The following is a 10,516-nucleotide window of genomic DNA, read 5'->3' as shown; positions in this document are numbered from 1 at the left end:
GAAATTATTAATTTTCCAGATTTTAAAACTATATTTTCCTTTCCTCCTTTCTGCCTAATATTTTGTATCTTCAATCCTACCTCAGAAAGACTCCTGCTTAGAAAGGGGGGAAAACTATTAACAAGAAAAAAGAAGTTTTTAAATACCTTAATACTCTATTTATGTATATTTGTCAGAAAAAATTGTATATTTATATCTTTTTTAAGTAGGAATAAATATAAATTTCTTATACCCATTTCTTGAACAGGAGAAAACCCAAAACACATTTAAAAAGTCACACAGTTAACTCCATAGTTTTGCAAGTTGGAAAGACCTTGCCCAGTTGTCTGAGGTAGTCTTGTCATTTTTTCCGATGTTATTTTGTTTTACTTTACCTGCTGTCATCTATTTTTTTTCTCACCATAAACTATCTCCAAAGTTTCTAAGTACAAAGAAGGCAGCCTTCCTTCCTGAGTCAAATAGATTCTTTGTTGCTTTTATAGTTGTTTAGTCTCTTTCTGCATGTTGGAACACATTGATTGTTACTGTCTCACTTCTGTAGAAAAGTAGAGAAAAATGGGATGGTATTTATTTCCTGTATACTTTTCAATAAAAATATAGTAAAGTTTGGTGCTGGAAGAAATTGAAAAGAAAGACTACTGATACATGTTATATTAGAAGGATTATATCTTGTGCACCAGAAGTCTACGTTTATACACGATGATACAGATATGAAAAAGTAATCTTTTTTTTATTTTCTATGTCTAGTTTTATCTATTTCTCTTGTCCCCAGCATACTTCGCAGTGTTAAAACAAACAAAGAAATATTTTAAAAGTGAACTTTCTCCATTCAAGATACTTCAGTCTTGTCTAGTTTAATAATGGTTTTTCAGGCAAACTTAATAAAAATATATAAAATGATCAGACTTTCAAAGTTTCTTCATTAACTCTTTTACACCATATTTCTCCCCCCCACACACACACACCTTAGTCCCCCCAGGCATTATTCCAATAATTTTTTTCCCTCACGTGATAATATTTGGACCCAATTATGCCAACCTGAGAGGAGCAAATGGGAATTTATGCTGATGTACTATCTGGCTCCTGCTGGTCTCTAACTGAAATGTGGGCTTGTATTAAGTCAGCATTTTCTGTTTTATGAGTTAGCTGGGGAAAATACAGCTGTTATAAACTATAGATTCTCTCCATAGATAACCTTTGGTCATTTCTCCCAGAAAGCCAAACTGCTCCTGACTGATCTCTAGCTGGCTTTGTTGATCCTGTGCTTCTCACCAGCTTTGTTCTCTCCTTTCAACTCTGATTTACCATCAGCTTGCTGTGTACCATTTTACCTCTCAGCATATAAAATACCTAGAGGCTCTGCTGACTTGTATTTCACAAAAACCTTTTGCCCTCCCAGGCTCAAAGGAACATAGAAATTTTTGTCAGTTTCAGCAGACTGTAGGGGGATAAGGTTGAGATTCTGTTGAGCCCTTCTGCAACCTGAACACATGATACCAGATTTTACTCTGCCCTGTCTACTTTATTTGGACATGGGGCATCTACATTTTCAAGTGTATGTGTGTGTGTGTGTGTGTGTGTGTGTGTGTGTGTGTGTGTGTTTGTGCTCACACATTTTCATACCACCTCATTCATTTATGTGTAATTCAAATCTTATTGGTTCACACTTTCAGTGATGGCATATTCAATAGAGGAATATAAATTCTTTTAAAAAATATACAGAATTTTGACCAGGTTTTTATCCTATGAATAAGCTTCTTCTTCTTCTTCTTCTTCTTCTTCTTCTTCTTCTTCTTCTTCTTCTTCTTCTTCTTCTTCTTCTTCTTCTTCTTCTTCTTCCTCCTTCTCCTCCTCCTCCTCCTTCTCCTTCATTTTTTGCTTCTTTGCTCATTTTGTTTTGTTTTATTTTTGTAACTGGGTATTCAATCCAGAGATTCTGTGGCATTCTATGTCTGGGAAACAATCCAGCCCTTTTTTTTATGTTGAATTAATGTCTAAATTGCTGCTGGCCTCACTAAGTTGCTAAGGATGACCTTGTACCTGTGATCTTACTGTCTAGCTTCCCAAGTACTAGGATTACAGGTATGTGCCACCTGGATTTACTTCTTGAAGTTAAATACAATCACACTTTTTAATCCTCTCTTTTCTAAATTATTACTCAGACCACCAAATGCTTCTGTTTTCTACCCCAGTAAAACTCTTTGAAATTTAAATATTTTTTTTAACTCTCAGGAAAACCTGGCTTTCATGACTGTGCTTTCCTAAGATTCAAATAGTACAACTTAAATTTCAACTTGAGCAATGACTTCTTGAGTCTAAGTTGTACTTGCTCTGTGATAGATGACATTTATACAAAGGATGTTGAGTCCTGACAAAAGACTTACAGAAAATGAAAAATATATTGACTTTATACATCAAATGCATTATACCACTGTGCTCTTTCACATATTCCAGACTCAGATGCTGGCCATATTCCCAGTGGCACTTGATGCCTGATTCATCATTTCATAAAATGAATGTTTTCAAGTTTTACTCTCTTAAGAGCAAATTATTAAATATCTATTAGATATAATTTTTCCATGACTTATTGGGTGAAAAATAGTACCTACCTCCTATCTGTTGTATGAAAATTAAATGATGTAATTTATGTAAATAATTTGGTATATTCAGTAGCATCTATTGTTCAATAAAAATGATGGTATGGAATGTTGATGATGCTGATTGAGAACAAAATATAACATAAAGCCTGAGATATCATTTGTTAAAAATGTTAAGAGAACAAGCTTCAATAAGAAATTTAAAAAGAATAGTTACAGAAAAGTCATATTCCATAAGGTGATTTAATCAAATCATGGTGGGAAAAATGTATAAATACTTCATATTGTATAAGACCTTAAGAAATGAAAAGATTAATGTTTTTTTTTTTTTTTCAAATGGCATCAAACCCTACCTCTGTGAAACACCCTAGCCTCTCTTTTATTTTAAAACAGGGTCTTCCTAAGTTTCTAAGGCTGGCCTCAAGTATTTATTTATTTATTTATTTTTCTTTTAACAATTTTTTTATTGAACATAAATAGTATACATTTAAACTATATTTGGTACCCTCTCCCCCCTCCCCTGTTTTCCCTTCCCCCCTCCCACCATATGACATAGTCTTTATTTTTTGAAACAGGGTCTCTCTGGGTTGCAAAGGGCCTCGCTAAGTAGCAAAGCTGTCCTCAAACCACAATCAAGCCTCAGGTCTCAGCTTCCCAAATGCTGGGATTACAAGTGTGCACTACCATACCCAGCTTGAATTTTTTATTTTGAAACAGGGTCTCATAAAGTTGTGAAAGGTGTCACTAAGTAGCTGAGGCTGGCCATGAACTTGTGTTCTTGTCTCAGCTTCCCAAGTGCTAGAATTATAAGTATGTTTCAACATACCTTGCTGGCCTCAAACTTTTGATCATTTTTTTCAGTCTCCCAAACACTGGAATTTCAGGTGTGAACCACCACACCCAGCTAAGTTCACTCATTTTTAAAAGTATGACAATACAAAACAAATTCAACATAGGAACATCATATAAACAACTAGAGTACTTTTACAGACACAATAATGGCCTCCATAAGATATCCTTGTTCTAAGGACATCTCACAAGTATTCCCAAGGAGAACTGGTTAATGATACCTAAAAAGATAGTGAAAATTAATTTTACAGATAATTAAAGATGCTAATAAGCTGGCTAGCTGGTTATCCTAGATAATTCAGGGCCTCTGAATGATTGCGTCCACCCAAATTCATATGTTGGAACCTAAGCCCCAAGGTAATGATATTAAAAAGTGGGGCCTTGGGAAGGTAATTAGGTCACAAGGCCTCTGTTCTCATGAATGGCAGTAGTTCCCTTGTAAAAAATGACTTGAGGAAACCTGTTTCTCCCCATCTACCATGTGAGGGCACAAAGAGAGGGTAGACTTCTATGAACAAACTGACCAAGAAAGACAGAACATTCAAATTACTGACTCAGAAATGAGAGAATGAGCTATACAGAAATAAAATACAATTATAAGTGAACACAATCAAATGCCTACAAATTTAGAATTTTTATGAAATGGATAATCACTTAGAAATATATAAACATTGAAATTGACTTAAGAAGGAACAGAACATTGGAATGGACCTATATATTCACTTTTTTATTGTTGCTTTAAAGAGTTATCAAAAAATATATTGACTTAAAAATATAAATGTATTCTCTGACATTTCTGTAGGTCAGATATCTGTCAGAGGCCTCAAAGGGATATGAGACTTTGACAAGGCTGAATTCCATTTTGTCAGATCTTAGAATAATTCATTTATTTCACTTCCAGGTTCTAGTGGCCAGCCCTAATCCTTGGATCTTTTCTCCATGTTATTTTATTTTATTTTTTTTAACTTTTTATTGGTGCATTATAGTCATATACCTTAATGAAGTACAAGATGGTAGAGGCAGAATAATGGTCACATGACACAATTATCCTTACCCAATTCCTCTGCTCCATTTCCTCCCCCTCCCTCTGTCTCATATTTGGCTTAGTGATTGACTTTGATGTTTGTTAATGCACATCATGAACATTAGAGAATTTTTCTCTTTCCTTCTCCCATCAGATAGGGAGAAAATGAGTCCTCTATTTCTCCCCTAGCTTTCACATATTAGGGAGAGCATCTGATTTCTTACTTTTTGTGACTGATTAATCTCAACATCATATTCTCCAGTTCTACCCATTGCCTCACAAATTATGAAATTTTCTTCTTCTTTATGGCTGAATACAATTTAATTGTGTACATATCTCACAGTTTTGTAATCCTTTCATCTGTTGATGGACATCTAGGCTGGTTCCATAGTTTGGCAATTGTAAATTGTGTAGCTATGAACATAGATACACAAGCATTAGTTTTGTTTCTATTCTTTTGAGTAGATACCCAGAAGTGGTATGGCTTTATTATATGGTAAGTTCGTTCCCATTCTTCTACGGATCCTCCATATAGCTTTCCAAAGTGATTGCACTAATTTGTAGTCCCACCAACAATGTATTAACATTCCTACTTTTCCACATCATTGCCAACATTTGTTGTTATTTGTGCTTTGAATGATTGCCATTCTAGTTGAAGTTAGGTGAAATCTCAGAGTAGTTTTGATTTGCATCTCTCTGATTGCTAATGATGTTGAATATTTTTTCATGCATTTATTAGCCATTTGAATTTCTTCTTTTGTGAAGTGTCTATAAAGCAAGAAACCTTATAACCTTTTGCATCTTTATAGTTCCATTTCCTTTTGATTATAGTTAGGAACAATTCTCCACTTTACAGACCCATAAAATTAGATTGTGCTCACCAAGACATTTCAAAATTACCTACTGAATTAAGTGATTAATTGCATTTATAATAATATAAAAAATACACTGAAGAGTAAATTTGTCTAAATAAGTTAAAGTGTATACATTGGGGCTATAAAACATTAATGAAAGGATCAACCCAAGATAAATATAAACACATATTGTATTCAGGTATTGAAAGATTTAGTATTACTAAAATGGCAATATATTTTCTAATGGAGCTACAGTTTCAATGAAATCACTACCAGCATCTCAATTCATTTTTTTTTAAGGAAAAGAGTTGCTGAGCTAATTCTAAAAGTTACATGGGCACTCAAGTGGTCCAGAATAAACAAAACAATTTTGGAAAAAAGAGACATTTGTAAGACTTTAATTCTCCTTTTCAAAAGTTACTATAAGATGAACTTAGTACAGGTAGCACAAGCCTGTAATTCTAGTAAATGAGAGGCTGAGACAGACCCCAGTAACTTAGTGAGATGCTGTTTCAAAATAAAATAAATAAAATAAAATAAAGCTACAGGATGAAGTTCAGAAGCTCAATTATAAGTCTCTCTCTCTCTCTCTCTCTCTCTCTCTCTCTCTCATACACACACACACACACACACACACACACACACACACACACACATACACCACACACACACACGCCAGTATAAATTTACAATAATCAGGTGAGAGCCCAGCATGGTGGCTGAGACAGGAGGATAGCACATGTTCAAAACCAACCTCAGCTACTCTTTAGAGAGGCTCTCAGCAACTTAGTGAGACCCTATTTCCAAATAAACTATCAAAATAGGTCTGCGAGTATAGCTCAGAGGTAGAAAAGCCCCTGGGTTCTACCCCCAGTACCACACACACACACACAAAAAAAAAAAAAAAAAAAAAAAAAAATCAGGTGAGTATGCCATTCATACAGGAAAGAGGTCAATGGAACTGATTTGAGAGTTCAGAAGTATGTCCCCACATTGATTTTACAAAAATGTGCCAAGGCACTGAAATGGGGGTTAATCAACAGATGGTGCCATATACACATACCAAACAGCTAAATTAGATCTTTTCTTTTAACATACATAAAAATTAGTTCCAAATGAATGATAGACCACCTAAATGTGAGAACTAGACTAGAAAAGTTTTAGAAGAAAGCATAGAAGTAATCTTTAGATCTTTGATTATGTGATTGATTCGTGTGTGTGTGTGTGTGTGTGTGTGTGTGTGTGTGTGTTACTGGGGGTGGAACCCAGGGTCTTTTCTACCTCTGGGTGACAATCTAGCCCTATTTTATACTTTATTTGGAAACAGGGTCTCACTAAGTTGCTGAAAGCCTCACTAAGTAGCTGAGTCTGGCTTTGAACCTTTGCGATCCTCCTGTTTCAGCCTCCCAGGTGCTGGGATTACAAGCATGTGCCACCACTCCCAGCTGTAATTGATCCTTAAATAGGACAAGAAACACAAAAGAAAAATAGATAAATTAGACTTAATTAAAATGATAATTTTTGTCTAAAAATCAACACTTATTATAACTGTGAACATAATTATTCTGTGTCAAAACATTCTTGGGTTCTCTATTTGTATATTTTTCATGACCTGCAAATTTGAAGGTAAATCGAAACAATCATATTTTAGAATATTTAAGAAAAGAAAAAACTACTTTTATTTTTTATTTTTTTTTAGAATAATTTTTTTTATTGGTGCACTGTATTCATACATCATAGTAGGATACATACTTTTGTAGACATACATGCACACTTTTCCCAGTCAGCCCCCACCCAATCCCCACCCCATTCTCTCCCTATCCCTCCCTCCCATGCTTGGCTTAGTAGTTGACATCTAGTATTATGGCAATTTATATAAAATTAAAAATGATAATCTCACATAACAGTTTCATTTGTCTGATACCAAGCTTTTGATGACTTAAAGATAACATTTCAATATTTCTTTTTGCTTTCTTTCTTACCAGAGAATATTTTTTTTCTATTTTTTAGGTGAAACTATCATATATTTATATATTTATTTTTCAGAAAAAAAATCTATCCTAATATGGAATATGGACTCTAGGTACCCAAAACGATCTTGAAAAAGAACAAAGCTAGAAGATATATATTTTCTGATTTCAAACCATATAAAGCTACAATAATTGAAACCGTGTAGTACTATTCTAAAGGCAGATATATAAACCATTGGAGTTAAATAAAAGCCTAGAGCTAAATTCTTCCCTATATTGTCAAGTTATTTTTGACAAGGTTTCCACGAACATTTGGTGGTGGAAATATTAATCTTTTAACTAAATATTGTTAAAAAATGATAATTACATGGAAAAGAATAAAAGTGGACCCTTACCTAATCCCAAATACAAATATTAACTCAAAATAGATAATAGACCTAAATATAAATCTTAAGACTATAAACTTTTAGGAGAAAATCTGGGTCATTAAACCTCACAACATTGAAATTGGCAGTGATTTCTTGGATATTATTTCAATGGCACAGGCAACAGAGGAGTATACAAACTCCCTAAAAAATAAAAAAATATTGTATATCCAAAGACAATGTAAACAGAGTTAACAGTTACTAATAGAATGGGACAAAATATTTCCAATTGCTATATCTGAAGGTATATTAATATTCCAACTAGAAATCCTAAAAATTAACAACAATAAAGGCAAACAATACCCTTTAGAGATAGGTAAAAGACTAACATAAATAATTAATCTCCACAGATAACCAATCTTAGTTGTCTGTTGGATGGAAAATCTTGTTTCTCTAGTTCTGGAGTGTGTTACCTATTTCTTTTTTGTAGTTAATCTCTTTGAGTATTTTCTCTAGTGCTGGTTTTGAAGACATAAATTCCTTCAGTTTCTGTTTGTCATGGAAGCTTCTTATTTCTCCATCTCATTTGATAGAAAGTTTTGCTGGGTAGGAAATTTTTGGCTGGAAGTTGTTTTCTTTCAGAGTTTGGAATATGTTACTCCAAGCCCTTCTGGCTCTCATGACTTGGTTTGGGAAGTCTGGAGTGATTCTAATTGGTTTGCCTCAGAATGTCACTTGGCCCTTTGTTTTTGTTGCCTTTAAGATTCTCTGCTTGGCTTCCACAGTGGTCATTTTGACAATTATGTGGCGTGGGGATCCTCTTCTCCGATCCTGTCTAAAGGGAGTTCTATAAGTTTCCTGGACCTGTGTATCGACCTCTTGCTCTGTGTCTGGAAAATTTTCTGCTATTACTTCCTTGAAGAGATTGTTGATCCCTTTGGTTTCACTTTCTTTTCCCTCCTCTATTCCAATAATTCTTAGGTTAGCTCTCTTAAAATGGGCCCATATTTCTTCAATATCAGATTTCTGCTGTCGGATATTTTTTTCTAGATTAGAAACTATGCGTTCATTTATGGATTGCTCATCTTCTAAGAGCGAGATTCTGTTCTCCATGTGTTCTAATCAGTTGTTTGTGCTTTGAATTGAGGTCTTTACTTCATTAATTGCATCCTTTATCTCATTTTGGCTCTCTCTGAGTTCTTTTTGAAGCACCTCTATTATTTCTACAGTTATTTTCCTGATTTGATGTTCTAGAAATCTCTGATTTTCAGTTTTATCGGTTTCTGATGTTGTGGGGTTGTGGGCATTTATTGCTCCAGTATTATTCCTCTTTCCCATGATTTCGGATGTTTGTGCCTTCTCTGGGTTCTTCCCTTGGGTCACTATGACTTCACTTAAGGTGTTCTGGATCTCGAGTCAGTAGTATCTCAGACCCCACTACTCCTTTACTGGGTTTTATCACAGAGTCTTCGACCCAGAGAGTCGATAGAGGCTGCTTTAGACTGTGGGGGGTGCCAGGTTGCACGTTCTCCTATGGTGTGATATCTCTGCCACCACCCCTCCCCCACTGGGTCAAGTCCCAGGGAGTACAGTACTTGGATTTCTCCTCTGTGGCCCGCAATTTGACTCACTGTTCTTGAGTACGCAGATGTAGCTGTACTGGCCTCGCTGAATTCGGTGCTGCTGCCGCCGGTGGCAATATGGCACCGCTGCTACGCCCTCAGCTGTGGGGCTGGTGTTTTTCTTCTTGTTTTTGATTTCCACTCTGAATCCCTGCAGCGTGTGCTGAGCTCAGCCACTGGGAGCTTTAGATGCTCTCTGCGCAGAGAAATCCCACCTGGCTGTTCCGCAGTGGCTCACCTCGGCTTGCTGTAGCCGTCCCGTGAATTTGCCGGTGCCGCCGGCAGTATGGCGCTGCTGCCGCGTCTGCCGCTTCCTCGGGCGTGAGGCCGGTGTATCTCCTCTGTGGCTCTGTTCTCAGTCCGCTTTCTCTCTGGAGCCTGGTGATTTTTTGTTTCGCTGGTGATGGTGTTTTCTGGCTATGAAAGGCGCTGATTTTGTGGTAATGGAGATTTGTTGTTAGCAGGGCTCTTAAGCCCCCTTTTCTCGGTCGCCATCTTCCCAGAAGTCCAAAACTACTTTTAATTCCAGTGATTTAACGTTCATGAAGGTTTTGGTAATGAATTAATAGTCTATATTACAAGCATTGATGGAACTTTGAAAGTTTCTTTCTATAAGTACTCAGTATCTGAATCCAAGTTAGGTATAGGAGATCAGTGTTAACATTGGATGTTTTGTATTTTGTTATATGTTCAAAATGTAAATATAACATTTAACATTTGTCAACATGGTTTTGTAAACCCCAAGTTACTAAGCTTTGTTCATGTTCTTATACTTTTTCAAATCCCTAGAAAGAATTACTTATTGTATATTGCCTTAATACTCCCCCAAAATTAAATCTTTTGTGCTTCAAAGGATATCATCAAGAAAGTTGAAAAACAACTAAGAGAATGGGAAAGCATTCGCAAATCATGTATAAGAGACTTGTATATGTATATGGCTAAGGGACTTATATCCTAAGCATATAAAAATAACTCTTAAAACTAAAAAAGCAAAAAAAATTAATATTTCTCAAAAGAAGATATAAACAGTTAATAATAAACACATAGAAATAATGCTCATCATTATCTACTGGAGAAAGAGAAATCAAAACCACAACAAAAACATCTTTAAATCCATTAGAGAGATTGCAATAGTAAAGACGTAATAAAAATAAGTATTAAAAGCTGGACATGGTGGTGCATGCTTGTAATTTCTGTACTTGGGATGCTGAAATTGGAGGATTTCACTTTTGAGG

The sequence above is a fragment of the Muscardinus avellanarius genome (assembly GCF_963383645.1).
Source record: "Muscardinus avellanarius genome assembly, chromosome: 7".
NCBI lineage: Eukaryota > Metazoa > Chordata > Mammalia > Rodentia > Gliridae > Muscardinus > Muscardinus avellanarius.
This window is presented reverse-complemented; position numbering follows the sequence as displayed.